The sequence below is a fragment of the Rattus norvegicus genome, chromosome 13, assembly GCF_036323735.1.
Source record: "Rattus norvegicus strain BN/NHsdMcwi chromosome 13, GRCr8, whole genome shotgun sequence".
Classification (NCBI taxonomy): domain Eukaryota; kingdom Metazoa; phylum Chordata; class Mammalia; order Rodentia; family Muridae; genus Rattus; species Rattus norvegicus.
In genome coordinates, this window is record NC_086031.1 from 40,380,827 (window position 1) to 40,400,113 (window position 19,287).

General features: G+C 41.9%; 1 protein-coding gene across 15 annotated transcripts in view; it reads right to left on the minus strand.

The window, feature by feature from the left end:
* The window catches only part of Nckap5 (NCK-associated protein 5), a 913,274-nt gene that overhangs the window by 458,251 nt on the left and 435,736 nt on the right, over window positions 1-19,287 (minus strand). The gene's annotated exons all lie outside the window — the stretch shown is intronic.

Consider the following 19,287-nt stretch of genomic DNA (forward strand, 5'->3'; position numbering starts at 1 on the left):
AGAAGTCTTTGGAACCTGTAGACATGGTCCATGCTCGATGAGTCCCAATCAAGGAAAAGAGTTCAGATGCAAGCACCCATGTTAAAAACAAACAAACAATAAAATGGTTCTAGCTCCACAACTGTAATGTCTCTGCTGTGAGGAGATGGAAACAGGAAGACCAATGGGATTTATTGGCTTCCAGTCTAGCAACAAGTTCAGTGAGAGCCCCTGTCTCAAGGGAATATGGTGGAGGGAGTTAGAGCAAGGCACCTGATACCCTGCTGGCCTCTGCATGCTCATAGGTACAAAGTACAGCAGCAAACAGATATTCTAACATACAACCCAGACAGACACATGCTCACACTAAAAATAAATGAAGGTTTCAGACTCAGACACTGTCTTGGCTGGAAGCCACTAGCTTAAGAGGAAGCTTTGGAACAAACTTAAGTATCCTTACCTATATAAGGTAGGGTTATACTAGTGCCAAAATCTTGAGCTACTGTGATGGATACTTGAGAAAAGAAAGGCTTTGCATGTTGGCCATTAAAATGAAAGCTGTTATTTAGATTCTTCCTCATCCTGATAATGCCCTGAATAAAATAGCAATTTCAATAAGGTTTATCCAAATGAATGCTAAGGAAGTTAGAGAAAGAACTTCTGTCCTCGATAGCAACCAGTGTTGTAATCTAAAGTGTGTGTGTGTGTGTATGTGTGTGTGTGTGTGTGTGTGTACTTGTGTGCATACATATGTGTATATGTGGGTGCCTAGGTGCATGTGTGCATGGAAGTGTGTGTATGGTATGCATGGGAATGAATGCCTGTGTGCATATGTGCATGCATGAGTGTGTTTGCAGTGTGTCTGTATACCTGCATGCATGTGTATTTTAGGATATATGTATGCATGAGGAGACCAGAGGAGGATGCTTTGTGTCTTAAGTAAGGCTTTCTATTGCTATGATACAACACCATGACCAAGAGCAACTTGGTCGGGGGCTGAAGCAGAAGCCATGGGGGAAGTGCTGTTTACCGGGTTGTTCCTCAGGGTCTGTTCAGCCTGTTTTTTATGCAACTCAGGACCACCTGCTCAAGGGTGGTACTACACCCTGTGGGCTACAGCCACAACAACTTTTAACAGACAACAGACTTGGTGGAGACATTTTCTCAACTGAGGATCTCTATTCCCAAATAACTCTAGCTCCTGTCAAGTTGACACAACAATAAGAACAAAACAACAACAACTAACCAAGACATAGGTCTTTCCCTGAATCTGGAGCTAGACTGGAGACCAGTAATCCCAGTGGTCCTCTTGCTGCTACCTTCCCACCATGCACACAGTGGTGGGGCTATACAAACGAGCATAGCTATTACATGGGTGCCAGGGATTGGGACTCAGTTCTCCATTCTCAGGCAGGGATCACACTGACCCATTAAACCATCTCTCCAGCCCATGACTTAATTTTGATCACATTCTGTGCTCCCTTCTTCAACTACCTGTGACCTTAGGGGGGAAAAACTATCAGCATTCGGCAACAAGAGCTGGCCCTGCCAAGCACTGAGTTCTTATCATCTTCAACAGAAAACCAAATCACTTAAAGAATGGTCAGAACTAAAGATCTAAGGGGGAGATGATTGCTTCCCATCTGACAGAGGAGTCAGCCACAGATCCGCAGCCCCATCTCTAGTCAGACACTGAGCACAGCAGGGAAAGATGTACCTACAAGCAAGTATGGGAGCTGTCACCTGCTGACAGTGAACTGTCACCAAGTGCCCAACTGAGCGTCTGTCCCCGTTTTCCCATCACTGAACTGGAAAGCAGACTTGTTACTGGTGACACCAGAATTTAATTTCTCAAGACAGGAACTTAGGCCTTCTAAATTTGAAGCTGCCGACTTCATCCAGAACAACCAAATCTTTTAAGCCATCCTGAAAGCACTGGTGTCAGAATCCGGAGTGAACCAACAGAGCATGGAACAGATATCAGAGCCAACAGCTGTACAGGTGAGTGATAGCACCAGGTCCCTTTCCCACTTAGATCCCATTTCTTCTTTATTCTCCTTAATTACCTTTAGGACATAAGCCCGTGGTTCTTTATAGTACCATTGCAATCTCCTCTTCCCCCTGGCCTTCTTATGCAATTGCAAGCTTTTGTGACCAGCAGCCACCCTTCCTAAGCACTCAAGGATGATCATTTCGCTCGCTCTTTTGCTCCTTCAGCTGCATCCCTTAGGACTCTTAAGTGAACGCCATCAGACCTCAACGATTTCAACATGTTCAATTATTGGAGTGTGCCTCAACCTGCCTCCTGCAGATGGGGACTTGCTCATTAACTGCGCTTGCATTAGCATCCTCTTACTATTAACCTTTGTAGTGAAGACAGCAGCAGAGACCCTATTAAGGCTCTCATAGCCTGTCTGCCGTGTGGCCTACCTCACACTTGCCTTCTGCGGCTCCCTGTTAATAAAAAGCCGGCCTCCCCTTGTGTGTAATTCACCTCAGGCTGAAGGGCTTGAGCAACTACTGTGCCACCTAATTCCCTAAGAAAACCACCTGGTATGGTCTTGTGTTTATGTACCTTTAGTCCTTTGCATTTCCATAGAAGCTGTAGGCTTTGATCAATTACACCTAAAATGTGTATCGCCTCATTAGCGATGTGCCTGCATTTATAGGACTCTTTTTGCCTTCCTTTTCACTGGGAATATTTGTTTTCTTTCTCTTTACGTGTGCATGTGTCTGTTTGTGCGAGTGTATCTCCTGTGAGTGTAGGTGCCCAAAGGACGATGTCAGATTCCTTGGAGCTGTAGAAGGGAGGTATCCACAGTGAGTCCTGGGAGCTAACTCAGGCACTCTTTCAAGAGCAGCAAGTGCTTGTAATCTCTAAGCCATCTCTCCAGCACTTCCTTCCATACCCCTACACACACACACGCACGCACACACACACATACACACACACACACACACACACACACACACACACACACTTTGTTGTTCCGAACAACCAAGCAATGAGCATAGATAATAAAAGTTACTTCATCCCAAGAAGCAGTGGGGTTTTTGTTTGTTTTAATTATTTAGTCTTTTAAGTGTTATTTTATTATAGCACCTTCCACATCTCCTGGTAGGCACCAGGTCAGGGGTGCCTGCTCAGTGGACAAGTGTCTGTCACCTATTGCCACTGCTGCTCCAGCCTCTTCCACAGAGAGCGGGGGTTGCATTCTTCCCATCATGCCAACCCTGAGTAAAGGTCATGAGTTTAAGAAACAGCAGAGCAGTGATGTTGGAGTCCTTAGCAGTTACAGCCCTCTTCAGAAGGGCTGTAACTGAGCACGTGTGCCTGTCAAAAGAGAAGTTTGCACTAATGCAACTACACTGGACACCTGAACAGGGATGGGGCCAAGCGAAGGGTTTCTTTAGAAGTTTGAAGGGTGTATCGTGTTACGTTGTGTTACGTTGTGTTGTGTCCTGCTGTTGCCTCATAAAATGTTACAGTGACATAGCACCCAAGAGGTTCTTTCAGGAAGAAGAAGTTGAGACCCCAGAACTTTCTGGAAACTGCTTGGGCCACTTTGGTTACTTATTAAAGGAACCGAAGCTACTCAGGAGGGCCATAAGAACCATGGCAGGATTTCCAATGCTTGTTAACATCTCCCTACTTTCTTTCTGTTAGCCTGCCCATGTATGGAAGCTGTCTTGTCTATTTCATTGTTCCTTGCATCTAATATTGGAGAGATAAAAACCAATTATTTTATAATCATAAAGGTTCAGAAGGCTGAGTTGGGGAGCGGGGCATGTGTGTGTGCCTGATAGAGCCAGACATCAATGCTGGATGTGATCCTCAACTACCCTCGATCCAATTATTCATTCATTCATTCATTCATTCATTCATTCATTCATTCATTTTGACACAAGTTCCTTCAGTGAGTTTGAAGATCACTAATTCATCCAGGTTAGAAAATCAGGGGAGCAACAGAGGCCTGCCTACTTCTATCTTCCCAGTGCTGTGTGGGGTTAAGGTTCTGCTTCCCAATTGCCTCAGTGCTGGGGATCAGAAATGAGGTCTTAATGCTTATGTGGTCATGTTTTACCCATTTCTACTATGTCCAGCCCTGCCTTTTACTATTCAAAAGAACTTTGTGAGGAACCTGAGAACAATGTAAATAAAGTGCTGACTCGGTATCAGTCAGTACACATGCCCACTTGCTGGATTTCCATATTTAAAGGTTTGCAAAATAGAAGATCATCTGCACGGAGCAGAGAAAATGCCCTTGAGTGCCCTCCAGATCAGCTGTGCTGGCCAGCCCATGATGAGCCCCTCCAGGCAAACGGTGACTGAGCACCCACTCTGGCTCTGGTTGAGTGCCATCCTCCCCAGATGCCGATAGAAATAGAAAAGAGCCTTTGGCAAGCTCCAATCTAGCAGGGGAAATAGACCTTTAAAAAATCTGTTAGGGCCTCATCTAAATGGCTTTGTTGGGAATCATTTCGCCCTTTCCTTATTTCTGCCCATCTACAGGGCCTATTCTTCTAAGGTAGAAAATAACCTTTAAGCATTATCTAGTCCCGTCGCCCTGACTGTCAGGGAGAAAATGATGTAACCACTTCTGTCACTGAGGAAAAGAATGAGTCTCTTTCCTGTGGCCTCTAATATTTAACCAACTTTACTATTAGAACAGAATTACATTATTTCCAGGCAGTACCCCCACATTGTGATTCAAGCTCCCTTTCCTCCTTTTATTGATGCTTTATGGAAGATGAGTGTTTAATAACTCTGCTAACTTAACACAAAGATCATCAAAGCTTCCTGCTTTCTGGGATCTATAGACTGACTTTCTAATAAACCGGGCAATGTACAAAATCCTCTTTGCCTGTCTTAATCAGGGAAGCCTGAAAGCCATACATAGCAGACATCCTGAACTATCTGCAAGGAAATGGGAGTCTTGGATAATCCTAGCAAATCCAGTGAGACAGCTAGCCCCTCTGGAGGGCAGTGTCTCAGCTCTGCCCTCCAAGGGGGCAATGGCTCTTTGTTTTCAGTAAGGTATTGCAGAGAGATGCATGGACTTGAAAACGATGGGCCTAAAATCTCTTTAGTCTTCTCCATGATTTTGACGCAAAACACGTCACTAGCAAAATAGAAGTCTCCCAAGAAGTGAAGGAAATGAAAATTGGTACAGACATTGTAAGGAAGCCTGCATTTATATGCCCCACAAGTCCTTCACTGACTAGTTTTCTCTCCATCCTGCCTTTACTGTTTGAGGGAATCCCTGGCATAGCCTCTACGATTTCAAAACATCCAAGCACAGCCATCATCATTTTCAAAGTCTCCATAGCCTACTCATTCTACACAAATGATGCCTTACAGCCTCTGGTCAGCATCTCCCCACGCCCTCCAGCCCTTGGAGGCATCCACTTCTACCCCATGCTTGTACTTATACTTCACCCCTTTAATATTCAACACGGAAGTGAGGTCATTTGGTATTTATCTCTCTCTGCTTTATTTCACTTAGTCTGAAGTCCTTCAGGTTCGTTTCTGCTGAAGTGGTGAGACTGCCTCCTTCAAGGCTGATGGGCATCCTGCTGTATAAACATACCATCTATCCTCTGTTCACTTATTTTTTCCAACAGACATTTTGGTTGGATATTCTGAATAATGGCATATAAATTTTATCAGCTCTATATTCATCCACATTTAAAATTTTTTTTGTCTGCTTTCACATTTTGTTAAGGTGCCACCATTTTCTCTCACATTGATTTATAAACGAAGCAATTCTACCAAATACATCTTGAGGTTGTATAAAATATCTCCTCTGAGAAGCAAAGCCTTCAGATTACACAAACATTAATTTAAAGAACAGATACTCCCTAAACATCTTAAGATAAAAAGCACTTTATAGAATTAAGGGATGATTTACTTAGCTGCAATGAATCTTAGGGATAGACAGTCAAACCTTAAACTCTGGTCAGGGGATGTGTGCTGCAGAATTCCCAGAAATAAAATTCCTCCAACAAGTTTGGAATGAATTATATTTGCTGCTGAAAAACTAAAGCATTGTAGACGAGCGTCAGTGACAGATGAAGGGATACACAGCTCTCAATTAAATCAGCCGTGCCTTCTTGAAAGGATAATATAAAGGTGTTTCTTTCTGGGCTCTCTCATCCTGTAAGGATGCCTGAGGCCAAGCTTGATAACCTGAATTCAACCTCTGGTACTAACTCTGTAGGAGGAGAAAACAGACTCCCAAAAGTTTTCTCCTGGGCTCTATACATGCACATATCCTCAATAAATAAATAAATAGGATAATTTTAAAATTAAAGTTGTATCCCCTGCATGCTCAAAGACACAAACAGATTTACAAAAACGTATATTCCAGGTTCAAGGACAAAGAAAATAGAGGAGTTAAGAAAATACATGATTCAGTTTTATTTTAATTATAGTTCTATAAACTAAAGCTCTAGCTTTTATTTACTCAGATCTTGACTGCTAACAACCACAGTTATGGTTTTCGAAAGTCTGCTTTTAAATATGAGCATGCCTTTTAATTCAAGTGATTGAGCAGATGGAGTAGTAAGCTTTGATTCCATTAACATGTTCAATGGGACCAAATTTTACTGGGGAAAAAAATAAATGTAAAACTACGTATTGAAACACTTTATTCCAACATGATAAGGGGAGTTCCAGAATGAATGCAGAAAAATATAAAGTCCACATGAATTTAATTATTGAATCAAGTTACCAGAGGAACGTGAAGAAACATAGGCAGTCAAGTAAATAAATTATTCTGATTTTGCTACTAGCTGATGCAAATTACTCATTTCTTTAGACTTGAGACAGAAAGACTTCAAAGCTAGAGGAGAGATGCAATCAAGGGCCCAAGCTCATTACTCATTCTCCACCTGCCAAAGTAACCAGGGATTCCAGTCATACTTCATCCCCAACAGCCTCACTGGAGGTGTCCCTGAACCAGCCTATTACATGCTGGGCTGTCAGTCACAGACCTGCTTCCTGTTGTAGGTCCCTGAGACAGTTCTCTATGGCTCTACCCCATTCTGCTCTTTACAAAATGCCTGGAGTTGCTGCTGCTAATAAAGTAATGAAGTCTTGGGGTTGTAGAGATGGTGCAGATACCAAGCGTATAGACCTTAGTTTTATCACCAGAAGCGATGTCTAAAAAGATGGGTGTCATATAATCATACATAGCTATAAATCTAGGAGGTAGATACAGATGGATGCTGGAGCTCACTGGCCAGAGACCTTTACTCAGTTGATGAGTTCCAGATAAAATGAGAGATCCTGTCTAAGAAAGTGAGGTAACGTGGGGAGTATGTCTCAGCAGGTAGAGGTGCTGGCTATGAAACTTAATGACCTGAGTTTGATTCCAGGAACTCCCATAACAGAAGGAAATAACCAGTTTTTACAACTTGTCCTCTGACCATGGAATCCATAGGTGTTCATAGAGACATGGAAGGAAATACACACTAAATATAAATGTAATAAAATACTTTTAAAGAAATCAAATGTATCTTCTGAGGAGCAACAGTTAAGGTTGCCCCTCCAACATTTACATGCATTCTCAAGTATATAAACACAATCACACATACACAAAAGTATCGAGATTTTCAAATGACTTATTTATAAAATAATTTGACTTGAACATTAATTCAAAGTTAGTTTAAGAAGCAAACAAGAATGATAGCATAAGACATTGACAAAGGAAGGACCCTAGTGAGAAGGACTAACACTCTCCCTATTGTGTTATTGAGAGCAGCAAGGTACAATGGAAGCAATGGGCTGAGGCACACCAATTAGGTCTGATATGGTCTCTCTTCTTAGCTCACAGGCAGTAGCTTTCCTACTGTGTCTTCATATGGCCTTTCTCTTATGTCTTCAGGGAGAGAATGTTCTAGAATCCAGTCTTATAAAGGAAATGGTTCAATCAACTTAGTCTTATCTTTGGGAACCCATTTAACTTTAATTACTTCTATGAGGGACTTATCTTCAAATAAATTCACATTGGGTGTTAGGCTCCATCCTGTAACTATCGGGGGTAGGAGCATGATTCAGTGTATAACACGCATGCCAAGTGAGATAAAGAGGCATACAGAGACATGCCTCCATGCATTCTCTACTTTGACTAAGAAATATTCATTCAGTTAATGGCCATAGGGGAAGAGACTCATAAGAACCATCGTTCTCTGAGGAGCTATAGGCAGTCAATGGTGAAAATGGATGTACCACAGGAGGGTCTCTGATGCTGGCCAGCCAGCCTAACTGAATCAGTGAAATCTGGGTGTATGCCAAAGTCTATTATTTCATAAAGTAATGTATTTGCCTCAACATTAAAATGTCTGATTTTTGAGTAAAATATTAAAAGAAAAAAAACTGTCTCCACAAATAATATCAAGAGACATTGAGAAAGAAACCTGACATCTGCACCGACACATATACACATATGTGAGTGGACACACACACACACACACACACACACACACACACACAAAACTTTGGAAATGAAACATGGCCTCTGTTGTATCGATTTTCTTCTAGTCTCACGATCTTAATCTCTGAGTGTCTGTTCACTCATCTTCACAGTAGGTGTCCTGCTGTAATGCGCTGGTCAAATGAAGGACCAAATGAGTACATATACATGCAGGAGCACAGAGAGTGTCTGGAGCCTAACGAAGTCACTATAAATATCTGTCCAAAGGATGGATTAACAGTGTAATTTGTAGCTGTGCTTCTGATGCTAACTTTCAGCTGAAATCGGCAGCCATCGCACAAAAGAATGGCTTCACCATCTGCAGTGAGACCCAGAAGCATTTGAAAGCCTTCCAAGCCTTTGTGTGGACAGCTGAGCCTCAGCTATTGGGTTTAATATAAAATTGTTGTCAGAACGATGCTATAATTTGCCTCCTACACATGTCCAGATGTCACTAAATTGGGCCCAAGGTCACCATGGTGGACCAGACTGGCCCACAAATGATTGTCTTATTTCTGTTAGAGATGACCCAGGGCCAGATGTTTCATGGTGTCTACTGCTGGCCTTACACGTGTAGCAAATGGATGGAATGAAACCTATCATTCCCAACCATGACAGGTCAAAGGGCAACCCAGCCATTCTTGCTGCCACCATCCACCTTCCTGTGGAGGGGAAGGTGTCAGTCAACTTGTCCTAAGGCTGCCTCTCACTCTGAAGATCAGCAGTCATTGGGTATTTGTCCAGCAGACTGGCTGATTTGCTTGTCCCTGTAATAAAGTGCCTGACAAAAGTAGCTTAGAGGAGGAAGGGTGTGTTCTGAGTCACAGTTGGAGGGTACAGTCTATCATGGCGGATATCTGCCTACTTCCTAGGTAGTTCTAGGCTTTCCCATCAGGAGAAGAGAACATATAACTATCCCACTCTGCTATGCTAACTGACACTGTGGTCCCTGCTGGGTACATTCTGTTATTTGGAACTGTAATCTGCTCTTCACATATTTCTGGTATATCCCTCTTCCTATTAAGATGTCTCCCAAGGCAGAACTTTTCCTCTCGTTGGCTATATAGATACAGTCCCTGAAGACAGAATGAATGCTTGATGCTCTGTCCCTCACGAGTTGGAGGAGTAACCAATTCACCTCTCGCATTCTCCAAGGGTTTAGGGGTGCTTGGGGAGTTCTGTATCGTGTGATGCTTTTCTCAGAACTGGATGTCATCTTTTGTATCAGCAGGAATGGGAAGGTTCCGTTCAGTGGCTCACTACAACACAAGGTAGGATTCTTAATTATGTAAGTTGTGCATGACAAAGACCCGCTAGATTGGACTTTGAGTCTCAGAAGAACAAGATAACAGCATCAATAGGAGACTACCAAAGAAAGTGAGTTTCTGCCTTACTTTTGTCGCTGATATGACTGGCGCTAAGAATGTGCAAAGTCCTGTAACTGTAAGTCACTTAAATTGGTTTTTCCTCTGAATATGTTCGTCAGAATAAAATTCACCTTGAATTTCAGGATTTTTAGAATCAGATATTAAGTTAAATATACATCCTAAAATCAAGATTAATTCACAGAAACGCAGTTCCTATTACTGTTCTGTCATATCCTCTCTCTCCAGTAGTGGTTCTCAACCTGCTTATGCTGTAACCCTTTACTACAGTTCCTCATGCTGTGCTGACACCCAACCATAAAATTATTTTCATTGTTACTTCATAACTGTAACCTTGCTAGTGTTATGAAGCGTAATGTAAATGCTTGTGCTTTCCAATGGTCTCTGGTGACCTCTGTGAATAGGGTAATTGTTCCCTAGAGAGGTTGGGACCCATAGGTTAAAAAACACTGCTTTATAGGAAACTGTTGCCTCTTTATCTTTCCAGACACATAGGCAAATAGTGTCTTTGTGCACATTCGCAAACATACAAATGCACAGATCTACTTGCCTCAGTAAATCACTCTACAAATAAAATATCTTCTTCATTTCTATTTACTTGCAGAAAGATATATTTTTAGAACACACTAAGCATATGTAAGCACATATACATGCACACTCTCTCTCACACACACACACACATACATACACATGGACAGAAGTAGAAGGACTCTGTTCTATGTGAAAATCAGAAATAAATATTGTTTGAAATATTGCACATACGTCAAAACTATTTTTAATTAGGTAGTAGAAATGATGAAATATATAAATTGCTATATTTACACTTATTCACTTCAAATTTAACAACTTTCTTCAATTCTGAGGCATTTATTAATAACGTATTTCTAGCATAGAACATACTGCTATCTGAATTTGAATTTAATAATTAGGAAGCCTCGGCTGCTTGAGAGAGAGCTGAAGACATTTCTCAAGCGACGTTTATTCCTTGGGCAAAATGAGGCACTTTGTCAATCACCCAGGCTATATCTTAAGCCATCAGTGTAGAGTCTCAGCTTCTCAAAAACACTCAAAGTCTACTACAGTGGCATACCTTTAAAGCAGAAACTACCCACTTGCTCAACAATAAAGTTGTACAGATGCAAGCCCTGATGTTTGAGGAGCAGAACACATTAATTTTTGTCGGGTGCAATGAGAAGTGAATGTTCCTTAAGTGGCAGGCAGGCTTGTCCTGACTCAGCCAATTCAATGGCTATGCGACCTTCAGCAAGGTGTTTAACCTCTCTGCACTTACTTTCCTAATCTATAAAACATAGATGTTAATAGTTCCTCATAGGACTGTAAGCAAGGACATGGCATGCTTTAGAACACTGAAAGCACTTGGCCCAAGGTCAATACACCTCAGTTTTTGCATAGCTAGACAAACTAGGAAACAATAGAAAATGATAGTTAAAACTCAAGATGTGTGAGATCAACCCAGTTATAGAACACCCAATGTTTATGCAAGACAATTTATTTTAACCACTGTGAACATCAGTTTTTCTCATCCATAAAAGAAGTCCTTTAAGAACTCTTCCAGAGAGGGATATTACCAATTAAATCACAGGAACTTGGGAAGGTATCTCAGTTGGTAAAGGGCCTGCCTATTCTGCACAAAGGCCTGGGTTCAACCACAGCACCACATGAATTGCCGGTGGTGATGTAGGCCTATAAAGCCAGCATTTACAGAAGAGCGGGGAAATAGGAGGATCAGAAGTTCAAAGCCATCCTCAGCTACACGGTGAGAGTGAAGCCACACTGGGTTGCACAAGGCTCTGCCTCAGTTTTTTATTACATGTAATATTCCAGTTCTATTTAATTCAAGAAAGAGAAAACCATCCATCTGCTTCCCTTACCCCAGTTCCCTTCAATAGCGTCTCCACAAGATTAATTAAATGATAGACAAGCAACAATCTCAACCTTTTGCATCTTATGCTTAAAGAACACCATGAGAGAGGGTGGGCTGAGGGGATGGGGAAGTTGTTAAAGCACTTGCCTTGAAAGCACAAGGACCTAAGTCAGATCCCCAGAACCCATGTTAAAACTTTGAACATAGTAGTACACACTTGTAATCCCAACCCTGGCAAGGCTGAAGCAGCCAGAGCCCTGGGGGTCTTAGCTGGATGGGCTAGCACAGCTCAATGCAAGTTCCAGACGGTGAGAACATCTGTTGCTAAAACAAGGTGGATCACACCTCGAGAATGACTCTTGAGATTGTCCTCTGGCCTCCACAGGCATATACACACATACACACAAACCCAAACATACAGAAATGAAATATGTCTGTCTACACATACAAGTCAAGGTAGAAATTTGAAGTTAGGGCTTTGCAGATGTAAAAATGTCCTTCTCCATTCTTTTAGACCAAACTAGTCACTTTATTAAATAGTCATTTCACCGTCAGTGTCACCTCAAGGTCATCTCTTGACCTAGACTTCAGAGGCAGAGAGGCAGCAACCTGTGCCCTACAAGTCTGCTGCGTAACCCTTTATTCAGGACAGTCTGCTGTGAAAGTCCCAGCCTGCAGGATCTGGAAGCTAGCCTCATCTCTTACAAAGACCTACAGTATATTTCCTGATAACATATCATGGGCTCTGGTGATTATCTGTGAAAACGCAATAGACCTGTAAGCTCTATATGTGTCTCCCATACTGGGAGTATACTAAATATATTACTACTTCACTGGGGACGCTTTTGACAATAATGTGAATGGCTGTGGGAACAGAAATCAATTCTTAAAATGTTTCTGACATCAAAGGTGACCGCTGAGCTTCAGAAAATAATACAAAGTAAGATTGACTTGTGTGACTGAGATAGTCTTGTAAGAGGTAGGCCGGGGAGTGGTTTCTTTTGTTGTCGTACTGGCTTGGTTTCTTTTTTTTTACTGCTAGAGATGGAGGGGATGGGGACACACTGGCTGCAGACGTCTCTTTGGCTCAGTCCTTCAATCACTCTTTCCACTTGACCTAGAGCGAATATTTGGCATTAATTTTAATGAGGCTTTTTTAATGTGTCCTTTGTATGTATATCTCTGTGTGCATGTGTTTGATGTGTTTTACAAGTGCCTGTGCATATGTGTGCACATGCAAATGAAGGCCAGTGATCAAAGTCAGGTATTATTGTTCAGAAGCCTTGCACCCACCCTATTTTAAGACTATCTCTCATGGGAACTTGAACTCTTAAATTTGGGTAGGTTTGATGGTCACTGAGCCCAAAGGATCCTCCTCATTTTGACTCTTTAGCTCTGGGTAATCCAGGCATCCACCACCAAACCTGGTTTTCCATATAGCTCCAAAGGATCAAATTTCAGTCATCACGGTTATGTGGCAAATACATTACAAGATGAGCCATTGGCTCAGCCCCATGTATGTTTTATTAACTGTAAGATCATTAGGTAGTGGGTGATGGTTTATTTATTGTAGTGTCTCTTACCCTACTGAACGCAATCACTTTTGTCCTTTCTTTAATGGTTACATTTTTGTTTCAATGGTACAGACATAAAATGTATTAATTTACTAATAGCACCCAAATGAAACACTTATTTTAAACCAAATAAAATAAAATTATAAGTCTGAAAGTTATTTAAGTCAATACTATGGCCTAGGGAGCCAAATGTTATCCAGGATAAGAGATGGTTCGACAGTAAATTCAAACAGCAGTGTGGCCTATCTTAAATAGAATCTTATAAATTTTATGCATCATTTATTAGCTAAAATGGGAGATTTTAGCTGTTGGCTACACAGTCCTGCAACCAATGACATTACATACTGACAGAGATATTTGTGAATGCCAGTCATCAACGGGAGGATCATGAGTTCAGAGTCAACCTCAGCTACATTCAGAGAAGTGGAGCAGGAGGCAGAAGATGGGAAAGGAAGACACAGAGGGAGGGAAGGAAAGGGACCAGGAGAGGGGACCGGAAGTGAAGGATAAAGCCATGTATGGGCACATTGATGTCGATATTAACAGAAAGTTCACAAGAAAACATTACAGCTTTTGCTGATTATAGAATCAAATGTCAGAAAAGAGAATCCTATTTCTAGCTTGAGAAAGTGCATCCTGTCACCTGCTACCACTGTAAGTGACAAACCCAAGAAAAGATGAATTTCTGAAGTACGATTTAATGACAATTACTGCCTACTTGTTCCCCTTCAACCCTGCTGCTTCGGCATAGCTAATCTGCTTTATCCTAGGCAAACCACCCTGATAACCTAAGCCTGTTTGTTAGCAGTAGACATTTATAAACAAGGACCATATTCTCACTATTATTTTTCCCAAATGTTTACCATAAACACTGAGAGACACACTCTATGTGAATGCCACTTGGTAATGAAATGACTGTGGACCAAGGAGGTAATCAGAACTTCAGTCAACCCTTTGAGGATTGGTGCCTTCCCACAGGCCTTGTGTGCAAGCAGAGAGAGGCTGGGAGAAATGTTATCCAAGTGTCATAAAACACTCTCAGAAAGCAAACGTTAGCCTTTGGGAAGTAAACTTTCAATGCACCAAATTCCATTTAGTGCCCTGCAGAAAGGATTCCTGCAAAGAGTATTTGGCCATATGCAGCTCGTCTTTTATAGGTGAGCACTCCATCATCAAAGCCCCGGAACGGAAAGCCAGGTCTTCGTCCTCCCAGGCCATCATAGTTTATAACTCCAAGAGTGATGGCTATTATCAAAGTTTTAAAGATTCCCCAGAAACAGCTTTTCTATAACCTCCCTTGGAAGCAAATTTCTATCATAAACACACTATTCATAAAATTCTTCCATATGCTTAAGCCTGTCAAGTTGCAATCCTGAGGCATCTTTCTACTTCAGTAAAGATATTCATCCACTCATTCATTCACATATCCATTCCTCTATTTCTTAATCAACAAATAACCATGTCCATCATGATGAAGGTACAACCAGATGCCCTCTTCAGGCCTCCAGAGACGTATATATTCATGTGTACATACCCACTCAACCCCACAAACGTAAATACATAAAAATAAAATACATCCTTTAAAAAGAAAGAAAAAGCAGGCAAGTGTGAAGGAAAAGAAAGGGACAGGGAGTAACTTAGAGATTATTCATGAAAAAAGGTCAAGATTATATTGAAGTGCTTCACAATATGTATTAAATGTAAACTAGTACAAAAACTGAGAGGTCATGTAACTCTGAAGTTAGTTGTCAAAGAGCCAAGACCAGAAAGAAGCACCTGGGTGGCTGAAAGATTTTTCTTCCCTCCATCCATTTCTTCCTTCCTTCCTTTCTTTCTGGACCCAAACCCAGGCTTGTGAATGGCCGGCAAGCAGTCTACCAAGTGACTTACATTCCTGGCACCAACTTGTCATTTTGAACTCATGTTATTTTTTTTTATTGTGTCAAGCCAGGAGAGGAAGAGAGGAAGAGAGGAAGAGAGAGAGAGAGAGAGAGAGAGAGAGAGAGAGAGAGAGAGAGAATGCTCATGTTATTTTTAAAGATGTTCACTGTGGAATAATTCACTTTTGGGTGTTGGTTTGTTTGTTTGTTTTTGCTGGTTTTTGCATGGGTGCTTCCTGTTCAGTCTGGACAGGAGAAAGAACTGGACATTGCTAAGGGACATAAAAAGTGGTGGCTACTCTGGAAATGGTTAACTAATCTTGGCAATCCTAGGGGATATATATATATACATGAAAACACCTTAAGATCCACATATAAATAACTACTCTATATTTATTTATATGCTCTCAAAACAAGAGGGGCCAGAAAGCTTGATCAGTGGTTAAGAGGATATACTGCTCTTGCAGAAGACCCAAGTCTAGTTTCAAGAATCTATGGTGGGTCATTTGTGAGGTTACTAACTCACAAGTTCCAGAGGATCTGAGGCCCTTTTCTAGTCTCCAAAGATATCTCTCTCTCTCTCTCTCTCTCTCTCTCTCTCTCTCTCTCTCACACACACACACACACACACACACACACACACACACACACACAGCCTATGCAGAAACAAACATAAATGCACAAACAAAGAAACATAAAGTTAAAGCAAGACCTGTAAGGTACCCAATGGTCTGCACATAGGTGAATGGATACTCCAACAGGAAATGTCTGCACACAGGCCCCTCCCAAAAGCAAGGAGAACTGGATAATGGGAAAACAACAGTAAGGCACCTCCAAGAGCAGAGTGACCACAGTGAATAGGAACGATTCTCACCTTTTTTATAAGCTTGTTCTGGAAGACCCAAAGCCACAGGGAATGAAACCAGATCCACAGTTGCTTGGGGGATTGGGATGCAGAAATAGTCCACGCTTAATGCTACTAGTGATAATTTAAGAGAATGTGCAAAAACTCACTGAACTGTGCACTTCAAAAGGGAATCTTCCCTAAATGTGAGCACCCCAAACTAAGCTTTGATTATTGAGAGGGAGAATGTGTTGGGCACTTGGAAAATAAAACAACCTTCTATGTGTTTGACTTATTTTCTTAAAGGTCTGTTGGGGTAGAGACAATATCAAATTGAAAGTTATGGTAAGTCATTGAAAAACATATGACGTGAGTGTGAACCCCTGCTAATTCTGTGTTTAAGTGCATGTGTGCCTACATGGAGATCAAGTATGGTGTGTGCCTTCATGGAGATCAAGAATTCAACCTTAAATGTTGTTCCTCGGGTGTGTGTGTGTGTTTTGTTTTTTGTTTTGTTTGTTTAAAGACAGATTCTCTTTTTCATCTATTGAAGCTGGTGTTGGTGAGGCACAGAGACCTGCCTGTTGCCACCTCCCCAGCACTGGGTTTAAAGGATGTTCATATCAACATGTCTTCCCTTGTTTACCACAGGTTCTAGGCCTCCATCCTGCTTGCAAGTCTAACACTTTGCCAACTGAGCCACGCTTCAGCACCACCACTGGTATTTGTATTGATGCCTATCTGGTCAGAGGAATTATCTGAACATGACAACTAAGTAGCGTCAATATAACACTACCTCTCCTAAGGGTATGTCCTGAGCAGGCCCAGTAAATCCTAAAACAGACATCACTGGGTGAAGAGCAGTAATGGCGGCTCACCTCAACTCATCTCACTTTCCTTTGGTTACTCAGGACCCTCAGTATTGAAGTTCAATTGCCTCCCCCAACTTTCATTTTTAAATCTGGCATGGTAGTTTACAAATTGAGAGTTCTCTAGTCAAATTCCAAAAGCAGACATGGTCCCAAACGGGCCTCACAGAGACCGCTGTGATGCGAGCCTGGGCCCCAAGACAATCAGTCCACCAGAGCACCTCAGCATAAGGCAGGGCTAGAGACTTCAAAAGCCTGGTTACAACTGTGTAATATTTATTTCCCACAATAAATAAATGCATTTCATTCCTAACTCACTGTCTCCTAAAGAGCGTGAAAGGCGTTACAAAGCCATAAAGCAAGCCGCTCTCCTCATTTTACACAGAAAAGGATGGCGATCTGGAGGAGCCAATGACTTAATAGAGTTACTGGGAATCTTACAGGTGGGACTGTAACTCTCATCTCCCATCAAGCCACAGGGCAGGGTAGTGCTGGCTGTGAAGATACCACACTCTGCATGAAGGTGGTGGGCACTGCGGAAATGCCCAGCAGGCAACAACACATGGCTTTTTGGCATGTATGTATGTATGTATGTATGTATGTATGTATGTATACATTTGTTTTGTGTGTGTGTGAGAGAGAGAGAGGAAGATGGGAGAGGGAGAGGGAGAGGGAGACAGAGAGAGAGAGACAGAGAGATAAAGACAGAGAGACAGAGACAGACAGTGAGAATCAGAGACATGGAGACAGACACACACACATACACATACACACACACAGACACACACACACACACACACACACACACACACACACACACACACACGCGCACGCGAGCAAGCAGGCAGGCAGAGACAGAGATCGAAAAAGCCCAGTGCCAACTAGGTGTTATCCCTTTAAGTGCCATTCACTACATTTTTTTTTTAGACAGAGTCACTCACTGGCCTGGAGACCACCAAGCTGACTAGGCTAGCGGGCAAGCAAGCCACAGGGACCCACACATCTCTGCCACTTCAGCACTGAGTTTGCAAGAACAAACCATCACACCTGGCTTGTTCCTTGAGTTCTGGGGATGGACACCAGTCCTTAGGCTTGCTCTATAAACACCTGACCCACTGAGCTGGTGCCCAGTGATTAGGTATCACTTTAAGAACTAACATGTTACGGTGTCGCTTTTCTTAGATAGAAATCAAAATACCAGGGGAGAGCAGAATGTTCCAGATTTGTTAAATTAGTGGTGACCCAAGCTGAAATGGCTTCTCTTTCTAGTTCTCTATATAGTTGTCTCCTGCTGTCTCAGTTTTGCTGAAGTAAAATCAGTAAAGTGCAAACTTCAGACAGGAAAATATGACCCATGTTAATGTTAACCAAGAAGGTTGAAATATACCATTTAAAATAGTTTCTTCCATCTGTTGTAGTCCGAAGGAAATTTATCCTCCAATCAGTTGCTCAGCCATTTGAGATTTCTGGTATATTTATACAGAGTGGCAAGTAAGAAGGCTCTTCTTTTCAAAGAAAAAATCTCAGCCTTCACCAACCCCCCCACCCCCCCAAAAATTGCAAAGTGTAGAAATATCAAATCCAAATCAATAGTAAATGAATTTCTAGTAGACTATTAGGGGTAAGTGGACAGTTAGCGCAAGAGCCAGAGAGTAGGGGAGGTACCGTAAACAGCTGTCTTCTGGTGACGTGGATATCTCACACATCAACTCAAAGCAACCTTGTTTGCCTGCAGAAGGCCTGCACAAGATCAAGCCAGCCTAAGTTTCAGCATGGAACGGGAGGAGAGCTCAGGGACCTGCTCCTGTCTGTGGAAATATTGGCAGTGATGACCACTGAGGAGTAAGTCACTTCTCTTCATAGGAATGGATAATGAAGGTTCTCCCATTCCCCAGTATATAACCACATGCTGATACATACATAGGTAACACTACCTAGATTCAGTGGGGTATGAGCGACAAAATTGTTAACAACAACAATAACAACAACAATATATATATATATATATATATATATGTATATGTATATATATAAAGTAGGGAGGGAGATGGGATGGTTGGATGGTTGGTAGGTCCCTGGAAAGTTGAAGGGGGTATACAATAAAACATTATATACCAGTATGAGAAAAAGCAGAGAAACGTTCCTTTACATTCATCAGAAGGATCAAGGCATTCTGAAAAGCTAGGCTCAGAGCTGAGCTAAAGTTAGCATATTGTCCTTAATTTCTTGGCCAATGGAGGCCTCTTCAGAAACTCCTTCCTTACACCTACATATTGTAGGATGCCGTTTATGTTTTCTTCTAGTGGTTTTAGCATTTGGGATTTTAAACCACAGCCTTTGGTGGTCTGGGAAGAGAACAGCAGAGCCAGGGAGCTGCTGACCCTCCAGAGGTAA